The sequence below is a fragment of the Chionomys nivalis genome, chromosome 16 (assembly GCF_950005125.1).
Source record: "Chionomys nivalis chromosome 16, mChiNiv1.1, whole genome shotgun sequence".
Taxonomy (NCBI): domain Eukaryota; kingdom Metazoa; phylum Chordata; class Mammalia; order Rodentia; family Cricetidae; genus Chionomys; species Chionomys nivalis.
This window is the reverse complement of record NC_080101.1, coordinates 25,690,270-25,703,010: the sequence shown is the minus strand read 5'-3', so window position 1 is coordinate 25,703,010 and position 12,741 is coordinate 25,690,270. Positions and strand designations below refer to the sequence as shown.

Genomic DNA, 12,741 nt, shown 5'->3' with positions numbered 1-12,741 from the left:
GTCCTCCCCAAACTGTCCCTTACAATCCTTCTGTTCCCTCTTCTGAGAAGGTCTCTGAGTCCTGTGGGGAAAGTTGGTCCTTATCTGTCACCCTGTGCAAAATTCTAAATGGGTCAAAATCTCAATGTTAGACCTGAAACTCTGAAAATTCACAAGGAGAACAGGGAATACACTTGATGACATACTTACTTAGGTAAAGGTTTTCCAAATGGGGCCCCAGTGACCAACAATCAACAAGAGGAACCTCATGAAATTAAAAGGCTTCTCCACTGCAGAGGAAACAGTTAATCAACTGAAGAGCAGCCTCCGGAACATGGAGGGAAACCTCTGCTGTATACATCTGACAGAGAAATGGTGTCTAGAATATATGAGGAACTCAGAAAAACTAAACATCAAGAAAACACAGTATCCAATTTAAAAAAAGAAGGGGGGGGCAGCAAGATGGCTTAGAAGGTAAGGGCAGTTGAATCATCACATATAGGGTTTTTTTTTTTTTTGGAAAAAAATTTAAATATGAATGTCTAAAATATATCTTTTAAAGTATTTAACATTTGCATTAGCCATCAGGGAAATGCAAATTAAAATGCTTTGACATTTCATTTACTCAAGTAAGAAAGGCTAATAGTAAGAAAACAAATGAGAACAAATGCTGGCAAGGATGTATGGGGAGAGACACTTGTTGGGAAAGCAAAGCGGTACAGTCACCATGAAAATCAATGCGGAGGTTCCCGAGAGAGCTAGAAACTCTATACCCCACTACACTACAGAGATGTCTGCCCATCCATGTTCACGCCTACTCTCTTGACAATAGACAGGACATGGAAACAGCCTAGAGTCACCAACAGTGAAAACATGGTACCGGTACACAATGAAAGAAAATGGGTGAGCCCGGAAAAAATGACACCGAGGCAACCGAGAGAGACTTGGGAAGACAAACGCTGCATGTTTTCATTTAAATGTGGACCTAGTACATGCTTAACTTAAAGTACCTGCAGGACCAGCTGAACAGATCAACGGATAAAGTGCCCGCCAACCCTGCCAACCTGGAACCACATTACCAAACAAGCCTGTGATGCCATCGTATTAACCATAAAAAAAAAAAGTGTTCAATATCAGCAATAACCAAGGAAAGCAAGTTAAAGCCTCAAGAGATATACTCACAAGAATAGTTAAATAAACTGACTGAAGCAAGAATCTCCAAGTTTTGGAAGCAAGTAGAACTCATAAACAGCTAGTAAGGCAGAAATTTAGAAGCTGGGCATAGGCGCTCACACCTGTAGATTCCGACTACAGGTATGAGGCAGGGGAATTGCTGTGTGTTCCAGGTCAGTCTTGGTTACATACTGAGTTCCAGAACAGCTTGAACTACACAGTAAGATCTTGTATCAAAAAACAAACCAACCAATCAAGGTGTGTATGTCGGGGGAGGGAGGAGGACACATTACCATCACTAACAAGCAACTCTATTTAGAGGAATGTAACCTAAAGAAGTTTGTTCAGATGCACAACAGAATATGCCTGAGGGGGGTCAGAGAGACGGCTCGGGAGTCAAGCCTGACGATCTGATTCCATCCTGGGAACCCACACAGTGAAAGGAGAGCCAACTTGTGCATGCCTCTGCCACTAAACAAACAAATGAGTAAATACAATTTATTTATTTATTTATCTTGTTTTTCGAGACAGGGTTTCTCTGTAGCTTTGGTGCCTGTCCCGGAACTAGCTCTTGTAGCCCAGGCTGGCCTCGAACTCCCAGAGATCCGCCTGCCTCTGCCTCCCGAGTGCTGGGATTAAAGGCGTGCGTCACCACCACCCGGCGAGTAAATACAATTTAGAGGAAAGAATATGTCTGAGAATGTTCTTGGCACCCCACTGTCTGTCCACTAAATGAACTTACTATGACCTGTTCACACCAGCACATACTGTTGGCGACAGACATGGGAGCTACCACATGGATGCATGCCAAGTGATACACTAAGCAAAAGAAGCCAAACACAAGATGCAGACAAGGTGATCTCACACGTATAAAATTAAACCAGTTAAACTAAATGGTACTGTGTAGGGACACACACACAAATGGTGAACCAAAGAGATGACGGTCATCTACAGGTCAAGATGACAGCCTCTCAGGAGGAGGTTAAAGTCTGAAGTAGGCATTGACAATGTTCTATTTCTTTTTGTTAATTTCTTCTTCCTTCCTTTCTCTTTTTGCTTTTTTTTTTTTTTTTTTTTGAGACAGATTTCTCTGTGTAGTTTTGGAGCCTATCCTGGAACTCACTAAGTCTACATAGTGACTCACAGAGATCTGCCTGCCTCTGCCTCCTGAGTGCTGGGATCAATGGGATCAAAGGTGTGTGCCACCACCACCTGAATCATGTTCTACTTTTTGAGGCTGCAGTGTTTACATTGTCATTTCCTTCATAATTATTTGCTAAACTATACATTTGTGCCCCCTGTGGAACAATGGTCTGTACCCTGTCACTTGTATTTTAAATAAACGCTGACTGGCCAGTAGCCAGGCAGGAAGTATAGGCGAGGTGACCAGGCAGAAAGTAGAAGTGGGCAACAAGAATTCTGGGAAGAGGGAAGTTTCAGTCTGCAGTCTTCACCCAGACTGATAGGAAGCCAGACACAGAGCAAGCAAGATGTGACTGCCTCGCTGAAAAAGTTACCAACCCATGTGGCTAACACAGATAAGAACACAGGCTAATATAAGTTACAAGAGTTAATAAGAAACCTGAGATACTAGGCCAATCAGTTTATAATTAATGTAGACCTCTGTGTGATTTCTTTGGGACTTAATGATTGCAGAAACCAGGCAGGACAGAAACCTCAGTCAACACTCCATCTGTATATTGTACCCTTCAGAGTAAAAAAACATTCAAAACAAATATAACAAAATAAATATGTTGATTCTTAGAAAAATTGAAAGAACACAAAAACTGTCATAAAAAAAACTGTACTCAGCTTTTTGTTTGTTTCTGAGTTGAGATTGTGCCACACTGACTCTAACTTCTAGGTCCAACAATCCTCCTGCCTCAGCCTTTCAAGAGCTACCGTTTCACCCTGCCAATCATGACCTTTGTTTTTAATTTGAAACCTTGCTTCCCAAATTCCTAACAGAGTACATACCAAACACATTTTCTCTTTCAGTAAGCCAATTTTTTTTTTTTTTGGTTTTTCGAGATAGGGTTTCTCTGTGGCTTTGGAGCCCGTCCTGGAACTAGCTCTGTAGACCAGGCTGGTCTTGAACTCACAGAGATCTGCCTGCCTCTGCCTCCCGAGTGCTGGGATTAAAGGTGTGTGCCACCATCGCTCGGCTGCCTATTTTCTTTCCATGTTTCTTTAAATAAGGTCTCATGTAAGGGAGGTGGACTTAACACTTGCTCCTCCTGCCTGCACCTACAGAATGTTGGGACTGCAAGCATGCACCACCCCAGCTTAAGCAGGGGATGTTTGCAATTACCTAACCTCTTAGGACTGCAGGTGGAAACAGTCACCTGGGAACAGATGGATGCTTTTCCACGCATCACCCAAGGACCCACTTATACTCGGAAAAACAAGGCTGAAGGGGTACCCACAGACCTAGGGTGGCATCTTCTTGAAATTTGCCATTCCTAGCTGGGCAGTGGTGCATGCCTTTAATACCAGCACTTGGGAGGCAGAGGTAGGAGGGTCTCTGTGAGTTCAAAGCCAGCCTGGTCTACAGAGTGAGTTGCAGGATAGCCAGGACTGTTTCACAGAGAAACCTTGTCTTGAAAAAAAACAAAACAAAAAAATCAATTTGCCATTCCTGAGCATCTTTGCTTAGGTAAGACCCTACTGACAACGTGGAACCAGTTTCCCAAAGGAATTTAGGTTGAGATTGGGGAAAGGAAAGAAGGCAGACATAGCCCTTAAATTCAGATAAAAGGCTTGAAAAGAGGAGACTCTCGATGATCTACACTGATTCCACAAGGCTAGAAGCAGTCAGCCTTATAGCAGGCTCAGTGCAAGGCCCAACAAGTGGTGCTTTGGGGACACAGCTAAGCACGTGCGTGTGAACTAAAAAAAGCTCTAACCTCAGCGTCCAAGCGGGGGATTGTGCTGGCATGGAGCTGGTCCCTAAAGGGCACTGAGCAGCGACTACCACACATCCTTGATCTGTGCAGGGCAACTCTTCCACAGCGACACCACATAGATACCAATCTGAGTCCCCACTCACTGGACTTCTTTGGGCTGCAGAAGCCTTTAGAGAGCTTAGAATCCTTCCTAATGAGCCTTTCTGGGAAACTCGAAAGGGTACTTGAAAAAAACCAATGTGTGACTGCATTAGTGCCCCCTCCCCCCCCAGAAAAGAGGCAGAGGGGAAACATCTAAACCGAAGTAGGTGGGTCCCAAACAGGTGCTTTTCTGGCCCCTTTATGCCGACAACCCACGCTGTCACATGAGCAGGGGAACATCAAGCTGGCAGGGAAAGCCACAGCTCATTCACACAAAGCCCACGACAGGTGACTGGAGGAGAAGGGTCACCCATGAGGGCAAACTCGAGGAACAAGATGACGCTGTGCTCGCTAGTGTTCCTCTATGACCGAGAACATGCTGTTACAGGAGCATGCTTCTTTCACACTTCTCTCTCTGGAAAGTGGGTAAGACGGTCTCTGTCACTGCGGGCACTGTCTTTCAGTCGGGGGAAGAGAAAAGGGAGCCTATGTCTGCACTACCACTGAAAAACGAAACCAGAAAGCAGGACTTGGCGACTGAGTGACTGGTGGTTGGCCGTTGGTGCTATCATGAAAATGTAATTCCCCTGATAACCATGGAAACCAAACGAAGGCACTATGGTAAAGGCTGCTCTCTTTCGATAGCAATAAAAGGCCAGAACCCAGAGAAACAAAGCGATGCAGGCATTCTAGGCCAGAGGAAATCTTTTCCTAACAGTTTCAACAGAGTACCATTTTCTCAGTCTCTAAATCTCAGCAGGCTTCCACTGGGGCTCGAGACCCGACAAGGTTCCTGAGACAATTAAAACCTCTCTTGTGTGCCAGTCCCCTGGGGCCAGCTGCAGTAAGGTGAGCTCCCTGTTATCCTAAAACATACTGAGACCCAGCAGAGGAACACATGAGTGCACATACATACACACATACACACACACGCACAAAAGAGACTTTTATATAACCTCAAACTGACATAGTCAGCTATGGAAACAGCGTCACGGGGGCAAACACCATTGTCTGGTTCATAGCTTTCTCTCCAACCAGCTCCTTGTAGATGTACAAACAGGCAGCCGGAATAAACGAACACGGGAAAGAACAAGCCTTCTTCCTACTACCCAGTGCCAACAGCGTTGAAGTCTGAGCAGAATCAAAGTCCTGGCCTCGTTCTGGGCGCAGTCTCTTTATGTGCAGGAGACAGCGGATTACATGGGTTCCTAGGCATCTTCCAGGAGACAGTCAATCACTCTACTGTGCTTTTTTTGGTGGGAGCACATGCCTGGCAGTTTTCTCTCCCCTCAGAGGGAATCTGATACCCATCTGCTCTAGTAAATTAGCGTTCCCATCCTGACTCATTCTGTAGGAACAACAGGTTCACATGCCAATGGGAAACAGAAGGCAAAGGGGGCCTGGGAAAGGGGCGAGGGTTCTACAGTCAAAAAAACCAGCCACACTGTTCTTGGGCTCAGATACACATACACACACAGTGGACACTGTGCTTACTGCAAGAAAGACGTCTCTCTTGGAGTCTCTCTAGCCGGCTATTTTAGTCTATTTTAATAATGCCCATGCTGAGAGCACTCTCTAAGGAGCCCTCGGGCCGGAGTGTGCTCATCTCGCTTCACGCTTAATCCTCACAGCAGCCTCTGGCCGGAGTACTCATCTCTCTCTACTTTTAACAGAAGCGCCATCGACGTGGCTTAAGGTTGTCTGGCTAGTGGGTGGTGGGACTAAAACCAACTCCGGAGTTCTGGCTCACCAAATGGCTTTGCCATCAGTTCTTGGGTGCAGGAGGGAGGCCGGGCAGGGTTACCCCTCTTCCTTCATAGATTTTAGAAACCGAGTCTCCATGACTTGCTAAAGCCAGACCCACTGGGTGCCCGACTGCACACTCGCTCCTGCATCTCAGGTGAAGGCTGTCATCCACAAAGTAGAATTCATTCTCTCACACTCTCGGAAAGCCCTGGGGCTAGAGGCGACCGCGGGCGGTCCCCGGGGTTGGGGTGGCGGGACAAGGCAAGGCTCTCCTGGAGCTCCGGCGGCCAAGCCCCCCACCCCCGCACGGCCCCAGGCCGGGTCCCCGCAGCCCATCCAGAGGCTTGGCCCGCGGCAGGGCCGAGCGGCCGGTGGCCTGGAGCACCAGCGGGCTCCCGGGAGGCCTCCGGGGCGCGTCGAGGAGCCCGCGCTCTTACCTCAGGGAGCGGCGCTGCGCGCCCCCGGCCGCGACGCCCTGGAAGCCGCAGGGCTGCCCGAGGACTGCGGCGCGCCGCCAGGAGGACCGACTTCGCCGCGAGCCCCGCCCCCGACGGCTGTCACGTGGCGCAGGGGTGGAGCTCGACTGGGAGCGCGAGGCCGGGAGACTGGAGAGAAGGTGGAGTTAGCGGGTCTCGGCGGCGAAGGGCGAGCGTGGCCTCGGAAGGAGCAGGAATAGCATCCGTGGGCGAGAACTGCGGGAGGATCCCAGGGGGTCAACGCGGATCTTCCCCTGCACCAGTAGCCTTACAGCCTCATGGACTCTGTGCGGATGAGCACGCAGGGCTCAGCCTGCGAACAGACAAAGCACGATGTATGTCAGTGATGTGTAGTAGTTGCTACAGCTACTAGTTATGGACCCAGGATAACAAAGCTGTGATGGCCCCTGTTCCGAAATCCATTCTATGCTGGAGACGGTAAATACGAACCGCTATTTAAGTCCGTATGTAATTAAAATTATGTGAAGTAACGTGAAAAGAGCCCTGGTTTAAAACCTGGGGCTGAGAGGCGTGATAAGAGTAGCTATATGGAAAAGGAGCAGGGGAAGTCGGTGTGAGAAAGTTCCTGAGCCGAGGGAGGCAAGATTGCTCCTTAGAGAAATACAAAGTGTTGTGGATTTTTAAAACAACAGCAAAGAAGATGTTTTATTTTTATGTGTATGAGTGTGTCCCTGAGAGTATGTGCACCGTGTGCTTGCAGAGGCCACCGGAAGCCAGCAGAGGGAGTTGGGTCTGCTGGAACTGGAGTACAGACAGTTGCCAGCCACCAAAGCTGACTCTCTGGCCATGTGCGCCCACCCCACCCCCACCCCGTCTTAGATCAAAGGGTATTAGAGGTCATTCGTATTTCATAAGGCAAGATAAAGGCTTTCCTTTATGTACATGGAAGCCATTGGAGGGGTAGAGAACGTGAGTGTTTTGACACTGCTATTCTGTAGTGAGAAAAAAAAAGCAAGAGATTGGGCTGAAGCACTGGTCATGGATAGGGGCACACAGATTTGAGACGGTTTTGCAGTAGAGTCAAATTTGGGTTGTGGGAAACTAGGGGGATGTCGTCTTCTGGTTTAACGGACTGCCACCGCTCCAGAAGGTGCTGCCTGCAGAAATGGACCTGTTGGAAGCAGAACATAGACGGAGGTGGAGGATCAGTAACTCAGGTTTTAATCTTTTCAGTTTGTGATGCCTGTGTAGCGTCAAGGTCATTGATTTAGAAAAGTATCTGGGTAGGGTGAGGGGAGAGCCGGAGAGACGGTCCAGCCATTAAGAGCACTGGCTGCTCTTGCAGAAGACCCAGGTTTGATTCTCAGCACTCATATGGCCGCTCACCATCCTCTATGGCTTGAGTTCCAGAATGCCCTCTTCTGAACACATGTGGTGCACGAACATACACATAAAGAAAGCACACATACACATAAAATAATTTTAAGAATTTTTCAAAAGCATCTGGACTCAGACCTCTGAATGAAGGAAGAGACTGTCAAGTGCAGAACCTAACTCACCAAGAACGTTGAGACGTTCCTACACCTGACCCCTGTGGTCCCACTGCCCTCTGCTGACTCCTAGGTCTACAGGGAAAAAAAACATAGTCTGTTAAAATGCATTTCATCTATTACTACTGTATGATGAATTTGGCATGATGGGGTAGGGCGTACATTACCATGTAGCTGTAGGGATTTTGGTTGTTTTGTTTTCTGTAGTGGTTGGAGCAAATTCAGGGTCTTGCACGTGCTGGGCAAGTGCTCTCTCCTTCAATTACGTTCCAGCCCTCAACTGCTCATCTGGATAAAGCCCAAACCAAACACCGAGACCTAAAAGCAGCCCCTTAAAGACTGAAAGCTGTACCCCGGGCCCACAGATGTAGTGGGAGGGCTACACCTAGGTCAAGTGCAGCTCAGAGCAGGATACACTCATACTACAATTAACTCGGTGAGGTTGCTCGCTTTTGACGGCTGGCAAACCGATCACATGTCTAATCCTTTGAAAAGTGCCCCATTGTATGAAACCAGCAGACTGGATATGAATTTCAATAAGCAATGAAAATCCTGAGTTCCTGGACTTGTGCCGCCAAACGTTATTGTTTGTTTTGGCATCTCTGTAAAAGAGGTAGGACTTCCAAAGGAGAACGGTGGTGGCTGTCTGCCGCGGCATGCTGTCTGTCCTCTTCATTGGTGCTACAGGTGTCCCGTGCCATGTGAGGGATTTTACATGCCAAAACAGGGGTGCTTATTTAAGATTTCTTTATTTTTATTTGGCGTGCATGGGTGCTTTGGCTGCATGTGTGTTAGTGCGTAAGAATGGCATTTGTAGGCAGTTGGTTGCTCCTGTTTGTCTGCCCTGATCTGTCTGGTACAGCCTTCCATCCCACCATGTGCACAATGATTTCCCCTACTGTTGTCTGACTTTTCTCCTTCGTGGGACTGCAGTGGGCTTGCACATCTTAGCACCCTGGCACGTGATTCGTATTTATGGCAAGTGGATAAGTGGATATGCTGTCTCCTCAGCCACGTGAACCTTTTCTTTATAGAAAGATGAGACTCGGGCAGAGTCATTTGTCCAAAAACACGACAGCCATCATCCTTCTCGGCCACCTGCAGATCTCAACTTTCTTCCTACATTTGGGGGTTCCTCCCTGATGAGCTTGTTATGGAAGTGAAGGCGCCAGATGCTTTCTCTGTCTTTCCATGCAGTTCTAACTTTACAAATAAATACTCCCCCTGCAGAAGTGAGACCTACACGCTATATATAGCAACATCTCTGGAACATTGTCAGCAACACAGTGTAGAGCATCACTGGGTACCAGGGAAGCTGTGAGCTGGCATCCCTCAGAATAAGTGTTGGCACCTGATGATCAACAGACAAACAGAGATGGTCCAGCTTCCCGGTCTCCTGGGAAACCTGATTCTCTGGTGATCCTGACGTTCCTTTTATCTTGTTAATGAAATATTTTCCTTACTACTGCCAAAAATGGAGTTTGATGTTTGCAACTAAGAATTCAGGCTCACATAATTTATATTAAAACGCTGAAGCTGTTAGCCAGGACTGTGAACTCCAGATTCTCGTGTTCTTTCCACACTCGTACCGCCATGTCCCAGCCATCCACAATATTTACACTCTGCATTGATGTCTCTGTATCAGTTTTTTTTAACTGAATTTTTATGGAAGCTGAAAATAAACATCTTTGAGTGTCTTCACGGAGAGGCGGCTGTCAGCAGAACATCTCAAAGGCAGAAATACTGGGCATCTGCTATATCATTTCTCCTCTCTCTCTCTCTCTCTCTCCCCCTCTCTCTGGGGTGTATGTGCATGTTCGTTTGTGCATGTGTGTGCACATGAATGGGGGGCAGAGATCACCATTGAGCAGCTTTCTCTATTGTTCTTCGCCTTAATTTTCCCTTTTCCCCCTTTACTGAAAATAAATTGTTCTCATACAATATATCCTGATTAGTTTCCCCTCCCCCATTCCTCCCAGTTCCTCCCCACTTCCCCTCCCAACAAGACCCATTCTCTTTTGTCTCTCATTGGGGGGGAAGGCTTTTTTTCCTAAGTAATAATAATAAAATATAATAAGATAAAACAAAAATTACAATCAGAGTTGAACAAAAAAAAAAAAAACAAGCAAAAAAAATTCAGAGACCCACTCGTTCCCACACTCAGGAATCCCATAAAAACGCTGTACTGGAGGCCCTAATATACATGCAGAGGACCTGGTACAGACTGGGCAGACTGTGCTGCCTTGGTTTCTGTGAGTCCACGGAGCTTTGATCTCGTTGGTTTAGAGGGCTTTGTTTTCTTGATGCATCCCCTCTGGCTCTTACACTCCTTCCACAACCTCTCCAAAAGGATTCTCTGAGCCCTGAGGGGAGGGGTTTGCGGTACAATTCCCAGTAGGGCTGAGTGTTCCAAGGTCTCTCACTCTCGAATGATGTCTGTCTGTAGGTCTCTGTATTTGTTCCCATCTGCTGCCAAAGGAAGCTTCTCTGGTGGCCGAACAAGGTACTGATTTATAAGTGTAACAGAATATCATTAGGAGTAATTTTATCACTGCATCTTTTAAGACCAGTAGTGTTTGGTTTTACCTTAGGTCCCTGGGCTATCTAGTCTCTGGTTCTTGGTTACCCGAGTAATGCTAGGTATGGGTTCCATCTCTCTTAGAGTGGGCATTAAGTCAAATCAGCTATTGTCTAGTCACTCCCACAAGCTTTGTGCCACTGTTGCCCTAGCAGGCAGAATATCACTGTAGATCAAAGGGTTTGTTGCAGGCTTGGTGTTGACATTTCTCTTTCGGTAGCATGCAGAACATCTTCCTGTATCAAAGCTGCTAGAATGGAAGAATCAAGGCTCTACGTAGGCACCAGCTTGACTTCTCCATGTTCAGTGAGTTGTGTAGGTTTTGTCTTCAGCAATGGCATCTTGCTGACGGTTTGTAGAGCACAACATGTCTTTGTCTTGGCAACCTCCTGGGTTGTTTGTGGGATTCCCATGAACCCCTTTGGCCAGCAATCAATTAGATGTAATCCAATCCCAATACTCAAAGCTTCATTTGGTGACGAGAGATGGCCAGTTGGGACTCTGCCTCCCCATTATTTGGCAACTTTATTTAGATTGCCTTCCTATATGCATGTATTTTAGGACACTTCTCTTGCATTAGGTTTTCATGCTACTCCTCAAATGAGCCTTGGTTTTGTTGTTGTTGTTGTTTTGTCTATCCCCTTACTTCCCTTTGCTTCCCCTCACCACTTGATCCTCCTGTTCCAGCCCTGCCCCCACCAGTCCATACTATCTATTCTGTTTCCTTTTCCTAGGGAGAGCTATCACACTTAGTCCCTTGCTCTATACCTACACTCAGTGGTTCTACGATTGTTTCTAATGTCCGGCTATTATGAATAGAATATCCATAAAGATGGTTGAGCAAGTGTCCTTGTGGTAGGACGGAGTGTGCTTTAAGTATATACCCAAGAGTGGAACAGCTGGATTTTGAGGTAGATTGATTCCCATCTTCCTGGTGGTGGGAACCGCCACCCTGATTTCCATAGTGGCTGTACAAGTTGGCATATCACCAGCAGTGGATGAGTGTTTCCTTTACTCCACATCCTTGCCAGTATGAACTGACACTTGTTTTCATTGATCTTAACCATTCTGATGGGTAGTTTTGATTTGCATTTCCCTGAAGGCTAAGGATGGTGAACATTTCTTTGTTTCTAACCATTTGAGTTTTCTCATTTGAAAATTCTGTTTAATTCTGTACCCTATATTTTCTTTCCTGGTCCAATTTGGTGGACTGTAAGCTTTTTGTACCTTGATAGGCATCTCTTTTAGGTTAGGGAAATTTTCTCCTGTGATTTTGTTGAAAATATTTTCTGTGCCTTCAGCCTGGGTTTTTTCTCCTTCCTCTCTTCCTATTATTCTTAGATTTGGTCTTCTTATACTGTCCCAGATTTCCTGGACGTTTTGTGCCAGGATTTTAGAGCTAACATTTTCTTTGGCTGATGTATCCATATCTCCTATCCTGTCTTCCACGCCTAAGAGTCTTGCTTCCATTTCTTGTATTCTGCTGGTAAGACTTGCCTCTGAGGCTTCCGTTCAAGTTCCTAAATTTTTCATTTCCAGATTTCCCTCAGTTTGGGTTTTCTTTATTGATTCTATTTCCACTTTCAGGTCTTGGATGGTTTTTATTTATTTTATCCCACTTTTCATTTGGGTTTTATAGATTTCTTTAAGGGACTCATTCATTTCCTCTTTAAGGACTTGTGTCGTATCTATAAAGGCTGTTTTACAGTCTTTTTCTTGTGCTTCAGCTATGCTGGAATACTCAGGGCCTACTGGTAGGGTTGCTCGGCTCTAGTGGAGACATGTTGTAATGGTTTTTATTGTATTTTTACAATGATGTCTAGGCATCTAGGTCTGGGGAGATCATCGTTCTGGGTGCTGATATCTGGTCTTGTCTTTGTTGGGTCCATGTGTTGTTCCTTGGTTTCCATTGCTCTCTCTGGTTGTTAGGAGAGTGTGGTGGCTGAGTTGCCTGGTAGGAAATTCTTCTGGGGCCCTGATAGGTGTGGTCACTGGGATTCCTGGTAAAATGTGCTTCTGAGTATTGAAAACTGATACTTAGGGGTGGGGGAAAGGGGTCCACAGGAGAGAGGAAAGCAGGGTGTTCTGCTAAGATCTGCTTAGTCCCCTGGGAATAGGGGCAGAGAGTGAGGAGAGTTCACAACAGGTAGTCCACTACAGAGCTGGGGTTGAGACTGGGGGATTAGATCTGGAGGAGTGGCGGGAAAGGTAAGGTCTCCAGTTAGCCCGCT

General features: G+C 46.5%; 1 protein-coding gene across 1 annotated transcript in view; it reads right to left on the bottom strand.

Annotated features, from left to right (window-relative positions):
* Positions 1–6,500, bottom strand: part of Fbxo10 (F-box protein 10) — a 37,537-nt gene extending 31,037 nt beyond the window's left edge. Inside the window, exon 1 of the mRNA XM_057790971.1 lies at positions 6,383–6,500. The gene's annotated coding sequence lies outside the window, so the exon portion shown is untranslated. The remainder of the gene's footprint in view (positions 1–6,382) is intronic.
* Between the last annotated feature and the right edge of the window lie 6,241 nt (positions 6,501–12,741).